Raw genomic sequence first — 10,353 nt, 5'->3', positions numbered from 1 at the left:
TTTCCTAGATTTATCCACTAGAGGCATTTTTTTTTATCCTTTGGATGTAGTTTTGTAGCATCATGAATTACTACTTTTTTCTCATTTGCAATATCTCCTTGTGACCCTGGGTAGAAACTACTAACAACATTCATAACATCTTTCTCTATGAAATGAATGCCTTCAAACATAATTGTAAGACTTTCAACAAAATTCTTTCAAACAAAATATCATATGTCAATAAAAAATAAGTTATAAAAATATATTGAGATAGTTAAAATAACACACAAAAAAAAATAATACTTACGGTATCTTGTGTAATCTCATTTATGATTTGCTAAACACAACTTTTTAAATACATCTCTCGTGTCATACAATGAATATAATAATTGATATTTAATCCTACCATGTGACTTTAATGGTTTTGTAAGTATATAAACAACTTCAGTGTCGGGTACCACACACACATCTATGACCTTTCCCAGCACCTCATAAATTCCATTGTCATTAGGGATATCAACATATAGATATATATGCACATCTTCACCTTCTCTCAACATATAGATATATATGCACATCTTCACCTTCTCTTTCTTTCACATACCATATATTTTCTGGATGTCTCACTTCTTTTGATTTGTTCCAGTATGAAATTGTCTTCTTATCATTTGAGGCACTTGAAAGATTTGTAGCTACCATGTCAGATTTGGTTCATTCAATAGTGCTTTTTGAAGATCCACCTTTAATTTTAGCAGTCATTGGTCCAGAAAGATTCACATAAATCTTCTTTAATGACATTTTCTTGCAAAAGAAATACACATATATAAATCAATAAATTACAAAAAAATAATAGCTTAAATTAACAAACAAAACGATAAATAATAATTAATTTTGTAAAACATAAAAATTAAAAAATTAAAAGTAAAAAAATAAGAAATTTAAAAATATAGCCCCTACCACCCCACCCCAGAAAATCGTCTCACTACCCGAGTCGACTCCCAGCTCCACGCCCCACCCCGATAGCGCAACAACTCACCAGGGTGGCGGGTCGATTCCCAAAAATGGCCCCCCACCGCAGCGGTCTAGCGGCCCGCCGGGTGGCACTACCCCCCTGCCCCACCCTAGCGGCCCAACAACACGCCACCCGGGCCAGATGTTGGGCCATCTGGGTGGAGTGGGGAGCCTGGCACCTAGGCCCTAGCCCCACCCTAGCATCCCAAAGGCCCGCCACTTGGGCTGTCCATTGGGCCGCCGGGGTGGGGTGGGGGGGCTGGCGCCCAGCCCCCCGCCCCTCCTCGACGGGCCCGTTGGGCCACCGAGAAGCATAAACAGGTCCACCATGGCCACTCTGGATGTAGTGGGTAAATTTGAATCATTTAAATTTTTAATTTCTAAAAAAAATAAAATACATTAAATGTATTGAATTTTAAAACTTGCACATGACAAAAGAAAAACTAACCTTTCAAATGTGATTATCTTCCATTGAATATGTCGTTGATAGCAATGTAGTTGCTCCACAAATTCTCTCAAAGTCTTTTAACGAACCTATAAAACATTGATGTGATGTGAGGAATAGTGATAATGAAATTCATGTTATAGCGGAAATTATGAAATTGTTTTACCACACCATTAATGTGGGACTAATTTATTTTTATAAAAAAATTAACATGTAAACTTTGTTATAGCGATATAGGGAACTATGATAAAACGAACATTATAGAATAATTTAACATATAATTCTTGTTATGGCGATATAGTAAACTATGATATAGCGAAAATTACGGAATTGTTTTGCAACACGGTGAATGCATGATTAATTTGTTTTCGAAGATATAATAAAAATTAAATAAAACGTTCAATTTTCTAGTAAATATTATATAGTTTAAGTAAAAAATTAATTTACGTAAAAGATATAGTTTAATTTTAATTTAAATATTTAATTTAAAAGATTTATTTCCTAAGAAAATTTTAGTTTAATTTTTTTAATAAATTGCAGAAGAAAATTATGGAGGGAAATACATGAAACAAATTTTTTGGAGGGAAAAATTTTGGCGAAATCTTTTGGATTGAAATGTTGGAGGGAAATTTTCATTCTTTAAGTTATATATTATCATTAGGAGAGAGTTCATTTGTATCATTCAACCTCTTCTGTTTCAAAGCCATGGATTCTTCTAATATTGAAGTTTCGCTTTGTGAAGCATCAACATTTTCGTCACGTAACAACTCTATTCATATTGACGAATATAACAGAAAGTATTCCACTATGAATAGAAAGTCAAATCTTCCACTTAGTCATAATCCTAAGGACAATGAGAGAAGCATTGGTGAACAACATGATGAATAATTTCAAATCAATAAAGAGTCATGGTTTCCATTTACTCCTAATCCTATGGACTACGAGGGCACTAGTGATGAAGAGCATGATGAATATCTTCAAATAAATAAAGAGTCACGGTTTCCACTTAGTCCTAATCCTATGTACTATGAGAGCTATAGTGATGAAGAGCATGATGAATAATTTCAAATGAACAGAGTTTCACGGTGTCCACTTAGTCCTAATCCTATGGACTATGAGAGCAATAGTGATGAAGAGCATGATGAAGAATTTCAAAAGAATGGAGTGTCACGGTGTCCACTTAGTCCTAATGATATGGACTATGAGAGAAGTAGTGATGAAGAGCATGATGAAGAATTTCAAATGAATAGAGTTTCACAATGTCCACTTAGTCCTAATCCTATGGACTATGAGAGAAATAGTGATGAAGAGCATGATGAAGAATTTCAAAAGAATGGAGTTTCACAGTATCCAATTAGTCATACTCCTATGGACAATGAGAGTATTAGTGATGAAGAGCATGATGAATAATTTCAAAAGAATGGAGTGTCATGGTGTTGAATTAGTCCTAATCCTATGGACTATGAGAGTAGCAGTGATGAAGAGCATGATGAATAATTTCAAAAGAATGGAGTGTTACGGTGTCCACTTAGTCCTAATCCTATGGACTATGAGAGCAACAATAATGAAGAGAATGATGAAGAATTGCTAAAGAATGGAGTGTCACAGTGTCTGCTAATTCATAATACTATGGACTATGAGAACAACAGTGATGAATATTTTCAAATAAATAAAGAGTCGTGATTTCCAGTTAGTCCTAATCCTAAGGAATATTGGAGTAGTAGTGACGAAGGATGAGATGAAGCACCTCGTCCTAATCCTAAAGACTATGAGAGCAACAGTGACGAAGGGCATGGCGAAGAATTTTTAGTAAGTGAAGAGTCATATTTTCGACGTAGTCCTAATCCTATGGACTATGAGAGGAGCACTAACAATGCACATGATGAAGAATATCCAATAAACATCGAGTCAAATTTTCCATTTAGTCCTAATTCTAAGGGCTATGAGACTAGCACTGAAGAAGGGAAAGATGAATAATATCCTCCAGGTCAATATTTCAAAAGGACAGATGATCATAGTGAGGATAACATTCCTTAGAATGATGATGAAAATTTTTATACAAATGATGATCCAATGGTGGAGACATTGCCAAGAAATATTGTATTGAGGAGTAGAAGTAGACCTTTTCGTATCAATCCAAGATGTTCTAGTTATACAAGGGGTAGAGCAAAATATCTAACGAGAAGAAGTTCTATCAGTGCTCTCATTTCAAGTGAATGTTGTCAAAATGATTGCTTGAAACATATGGATTTCAAGTTTGCATTAGAGAAAAGGAAGAGATATTTGTCAATGAATAAAAGCATGAAAAATTCATATTTAGTGGGGTGCATGCAATCTACATTTTTAGGTTATGATTATCATATTGGGTCTTTATTTATCAATAGAAAGGCTTTCAAAATGTTTCATTCAATGGGTAATTTTCATCTGTCAAGAATCCAAGAAAATTTGGAAACAGATCCCACATTTTATTTAGAAGTACATCATAAATTACAGTTTGGGCCATTATCAAATATTGCAATCTCATGGATGAAATATTTCTTTTCAAAGCATGGAGATTTTATGCCAAATAGAGAGACAATACATATTCCAAATAATTTCTCAAGATGATAAATCTACAAGTAACAACTTACACAAACAATATGCAGAACGTGCTGAGGGTTATGGTCGACTTATTACATATCAATATTTTGTGAAGCTATAAAAGAAAGAATTCAACAATGTTCGTATTCCTAAGAAGACAAGCATGGAGATTTGGAGTACATGTACTCCTCTTAAAGAAAAAGGGATAAATGTGAAGGGTCAGAAAGAGGTAAGCATTCATAAATTTAACTTTTAAAATTGTATAGTCATCAACAATGAAAACATATTTCTTAATGACTTTCTTTTATGTTGTGTACATTCGATTGTCAAAGAACTTTAGGAGCATCGCAAACAAAAAGCAAGTGAAAGGAAAAAGTGCACAGGCATCAAAATAAGTGTGATGATAATCAAAATAAATATTTGGGTTTGATAATTGATGGTATGGACCTGAAGAAAACACTTTTACCACATTTTACTTGCACACCCAAAAATTTATAGGAGGAAAATTTTATTCAGTACCACTTGGTTGGTTGTATGGTATTCAATGGGAAAATTTTGCCAATGGTGTACTTCACATATCCAAATATTCATAATGATGAAAACATGACAATAACCATAATTCATGAGGTGCTTTCTTGTTGGTCTGGTAATATTCTTGAAGTTTTGTATCTACAATTAGACAACACTTGTTGTGAAAACAAAATCAGATTATTTTTGGATATCTAAACATCCTTGTTGAATTGAGATTTTTTCAGAAGGTAATGGTTGGTTTCCTTCTTGTTGGGCACACTCATGACCATATAGATAAGAGGTTCAGTCGTTTTTCAATCACATTGACGAGGAAGGAAGTTGGGAGCTTGCTATCATTAATTGGATGTATTAAGAAATCATACATGCCAAAGCCTACTTTTGATGTGTTGGAAGAAACTGTTGGCATGCGAAGCTTTGTTATGGGATCGCATGGTGTGGAGAAATTCGTTAAACAAATTAATGACATTAGCTTCCAACATCAATTTTGTATCAAAAAAATTGATGGGAAAACACTAATATGGGCAAGAACTATTCAACTACTGCAGAATGGGCACTGTCATCAGGTTTGGAACTTTGAAGTTCATTCCAAATCATCCAATATTTGCATCAAATATATTGTTATTACAATCAGTTGCTGAAGTTCATAATGCAAGCAGACAGAATAGAGATATAAATTGTTCTTATTTCCTAGAAGAAATTAAAAAATGTATTAGATATACATATGAGTACTTTGATATTGCTGATTCAGTTTGGTGGGAGTCTGTTTTCAATAATCAAAGTGATACCATTTCAAGAACAACAAATGAAGATGTACCTTTGAAAAATCGATTTATTTGGCCACAAAATTTGTCAAATGAACATGAGGAAAGAAACATTGTTGAACAACAACAATATGAAGGTATTATTAATTCTTCATAGGTGTTGGATTGAGGGGGTCTGACCCAGCTTTAGCGTTAACTAGCCAAACAAATCCCTACACTACTGGCCCTTTCGGCATCAACCTGCAGAGCACGGACTGAAGTCTCACCCGAAGCAGTATGGGAGGATGCTGGAAGCACGTTTCTACTCCCTGAGATGGTTGTGATGTCGTTTGATTTCTTCTATCCCTACCTTCGCACAGGTGGTTTCGCTCTATGGCTTCCAAGACAAAGCCCTCTCTTCCGGCCTTCAATACCTTCATGAAAGCTTACGATTGGCCTTTGTGTAGCCCAAACCTGTGGCTTAGGTACTTTCGCGTTGCTATGGCAACGTGTCATGCAGATTCCTCAATTATCCTAAGTGATTTTCTTATCTTTTCAAATACTTAAAGTTATCACCGCGTAGGTAGATACTCGTAATTTTATTCAATTATTCAATGTAATTGCATTCATTCACACATCATATAAGCATAATAAAGGAAATTTATACATAAAATATCCAAACCCATCAATAGAACAAAGAAACAAAAATAGTAGAATAAATCCATTTATTAATATCTCCCAAGTGTTACAGACTCTGTCCACCCTATGCACAAAGCTGTAGGGGTTCGCGCACTCAGCTGCAGACTTCTACGCTAGGCCACTGTGCACTCAGCTACAGAGCGTCTATCTACACTATGACCCAAGACTTAGAATTCTTCCTCAGAGCTATCACTCTATTACGTGATCTGCCATTCTATTGATTCATTCTTAAACTACTTAGAGCTTAGCTCTTTTTATATAGTCCCATGGTCCGCGGACCATGGGTATGTCTCTTACAGCCGGCATTACTTTACATAACTAAGGGTGAACTACCCTCTTTGACACATAACACCTTCATGCTCCGTGACCAAAAAATGCATAATCTTTAAAATTATATTACAAAAATTGACTTAACATGGGCTTTTAGCCCCAAAACTTTCCTTGGGGGATCCCGGTCCCAACAGGGTACCAACACAAACATTGTGACTCATTCTTGAGTCACTCGGCAGGTGTGGAGATCTTTGCACGAAGCCCGTCTAGCTCGATCCTGGTGATCACAACTTCGGTCATGCACAATATTGCTGCCTACTTCGCATCTTCAACTGTTTTCTCGGTTACTGCCCTTGTGCTATCAACCTGAAGCTGTTGTTGTGTCACTTGTAGAGTTACAAGCTTGCCTTCAATGTTTCCTATGACTGTGTAAGCTTCCTCTAGCTAGGTTTTTAGCCGTGCCTTCAACACTGCTTCCTTGTGTAGCACCGTGTCCACCTATTCCTTCATTTGCTTGGCTTCTTGCAGCTTGTCTAACCTCTGTGTTAGAGCAATGGTTTGTGTTGTGCCCTTAACTATGTCATAGCATTATTGGAGTTCACACAATTTTGTCTCTAGCCTCTAGATGTTTGGGTCCTCCTACAAGCTGGTTAGGACCTCAAACGATTGTTCGAACAACTTCAATGCCATGTTCAATTGTCCAGGCTTCACAGCAACTTCAAAATCATACTCCTGGAATAATAAGAGCCATCTACAGATTCTCCCCCCAACACAGGCTTATTGACAGGTACTTTAGCGCAGATTGATCCATATACATCTTAAAATAGCCTCCTAGAAAGTAATTCCTATACTTCTGGAGTGCATACACCATAGCTAGCCGCTCACGCTCAGTGGTGGAATAGTTCTTCTCTGTTTTTGATAATATATGGCCTATGGATGCGATAGGATGGTCCAAGCCTTCTCTGCTAGCTTGTGTTAGTATTTCTCCCAACATTATACATGACACGTTGACATGTACATGAAACTCTTTCTTCCAGTCTGGGAAGACTAGAATTGGTGCGGTAACCATCTTTTCTTTCAATATATCGAAGCTCTTCTTACAGTCATCATTCCAATAGAACATGACATCATTGTTCAACAATTTCTCCATAGGCACAGTGATTTGGGCATAGCTTTTGATAAAATTTCTGTAATATCCCATATGTCCCAGAGTAGCACGCAACTATTTCATACTCCTCAGTTCTACCATCAGTCCTTGTCTGCAAACAACATGCTCCAATAGGTTCTCAAATGGAACAAAAAATAAACACTTCTTGAGATTGAGCGCGATCTGGTAACTTCGACAGATATCCAACATTAGGCGCAAGCTTGCAACATGGTACTTAAACAGCCCAAATATAGTCCAGTCATCAAAATATACCTTGAGGAACTTATGAATAAATTCCTTGAATGTCAAAACAACCACACACAGGAATATTGTAGGCACATTCTTCAATACAAACAACATTATAGTTTATTGAAAACAACCACACTCAGTTATGAAGGTTGTCTTTCTCCTATCCTCCAGTGCGATTTTGATTTGGTGGTACCCAGAGAACCCATCAATGAAGGAATATGCTTCTTGGCCACCTACAATGTCCAACACTTAATCAGTGAACAGAGTCAGGAAAGGATCATGCACACAATTGTCATTCAGTTTTTTGAGATCCACGCATATCCTTATCTCATCCTTCTACTTCTTCTCTTGTATCACCATCGGGCTGACCCAATCAGATTCTTCCACAGGCTCAATGATGATTTCCGCGAGCATCTTGTCTAGCTCTAAGTGGACACTCTCCTTATATTTCGGATTGAGACAGTAAAGCCTCTGCTTAATTGGCTTTGTGTCGAGTTTTAACGTGATCTTCATCATTCCTAGGTCCCTGGTTATTCATTTCAGATCCATAAACTTGGTGGGGAACAAGTCCTGGTATTCCCAGAGCATTTCAGCAAACTTATCCACCATTGCGTTGTCCCAGTAGTCTCCAATATTTGCTAATTTGGGTTCTACCTCTGTACCAATGTTTACTTGTTTCGTTTTCAATGGCATGGTTATATCATGGTTCTCAATCTACGGTCCTTGAACCTTGCGGTGACCTTCTATTTCTAGAATGTTAATCTTTCGTAGATCCTCATGCTCTTCTTTGATAGTTACATTATAACATTATAGTGTGTGACTCAGCTAAGTAGCCCATTCAAGCTGAATTAGGTCTAAAGGATCCTACGGTATCCTAAAGATTGTTGCTTTCACTTGTAGCGCTTCATCAATATTGTCAAACCCATCCTCAAAACTGAATTTCATCATCAATCCTTCGAACAAGATATCCCATTCGCCTGTCCCATGGTGGAGCTTTGTTTCTATATACCAATTCAAGGGGACAACATCCAGGGTATGATAGAATAGGTGCACCCACTCAGGTTGGGGCTTTTCACCATAAGCATGGGTCCATTTTGCCAGATGCACGCGCGAATTATTTTTCCCATCATACTTATCTTTCACTCGCATATTAGGCTTCCCAAATCGAGTTCTCATCATCCTCCTACATTCGCACCAATCATCAAAGCATCCCTTGTGCGTACCCCACCATCTTGTGGGCATAGCACTCAGTGCCCAGTCCAATGCCTGGAAGCACTGCTTCTCTGGTACCTCCCTTTCAAATGCATCCAAAGAGATATCTACCTCATTCAGACCATCATAAGTAGGCAGATTTCTTACCTCTCACTGTTGGAAATAATATTAAGGGGGGGGGAGGGTGAATCAGTATTATCAAATTCTTTTCAATATATCTTCCAGATTTATACTTTAATTTATTCTTCAGATATTGATCATTAATTTGTATGTTAGTACCATATAATAATGAGCAAGAACAAGAAAAATGGATAGTCACACCAAAGAACACCAGATATAAGGTGGAAACCCAATGTGGGTGAAAACCACCTACTGCAATATGTCTCTATTTTCTTTTAATTAGAAACTTCTTTTACAATGATTTTGTACTGGTGTAGTCCTTTACCAGTACGCAGGCTGCAACCTACTCAGAGCTACAACCCTCTCTCGTTTTCCAGTCTCTCCTGGAAGGGAGCTACAACCCCCTTAGTTATTGTACTAACTGATGTACTAGTACATAGGTACTGACCTACTTCTTTTCTTCCAAGGACCACGTTTCATAAATTTTCAAACTGGATCCATGAACATCAAATAATCATCAAGTACATGTGAATCAACCAATCTCCTTTTACAATCACCCAATGAGTCAACAAATAACTTCTCAGAATGCAGTAACCAGAAATGCAATACCAGTAATCTAAATCTAGAACTCTGCAACAATAGATAAAAGGCAGCCAACAAATATTTTAAGAAAAGTCCGCAACTTCACCAATAGAAGCTTGCGAATATCCATAGCTTTTCTATGTCTGGGCTGCACAGCTCCGCACCTGCATTGTCTACCCGACAACATACGTCCACACCTGCACCTTCTGCTGCTCTACGTACCTCCACACCTGCCCCTTCTATTGTGTTGTGGACCCCCACAGCTGCGCCTTCTGTTGCACTGCGTACCTCCGCACCTGCGCCTTCTACTGCATTGTGGACCCCCGCACCTGCGCCTTCTGCTGCACTGCGTACCCCCACACCTGGGCTGTGGATCACCTGCGGACCTTCAAATAGAGCCAAATTAACATTCCTCCAATGTGCCATAGACAGTCAGATCCATAGATCTGATCATGCACCAGAGAGATCACGACCTATCAATAGATTCACCTTACAATTTAGAGATTTCACCTAGTTTTTCAAATCGATCACCCAAAATTTTACATCTTAAGATATTCAGATTTCACAAGTGACTAGCCAAGTGATCTCCTTTCCTTTTTATAGGTAAGCCCTTACTCAAACCATGGGACAAAACCATCGAAAACCAATACAAGGGATCCAAAACCGCGGTTCAATAATTTAGATGTTATACCACGGACCAAAACCATAGGATCATGTACGTCGGACTAAATACCATGGACCAATCATAAAAATTCCCACGTGCGTGCGCTTCTCTGCATTGAAGTGAG

This window comes from Pinus tabuliformis, chromosome 9 (genome assembly GCF_031772625.1).
Source record: "Pinus tabuliformis cultivar Carrire ecotype Pingquan chromosome 9, CPIR1, whole genome shotgun sequence".
Classification (NCBI taxonomy): Eukaryota; Viridiplantae; Streptophyta; class Pinopsida; order Pinales; family Pinaceae; genus Pinus; species Pinus tabuliformis.
This window is presented reverse-complemented; position numbering follows the sequence as displayed.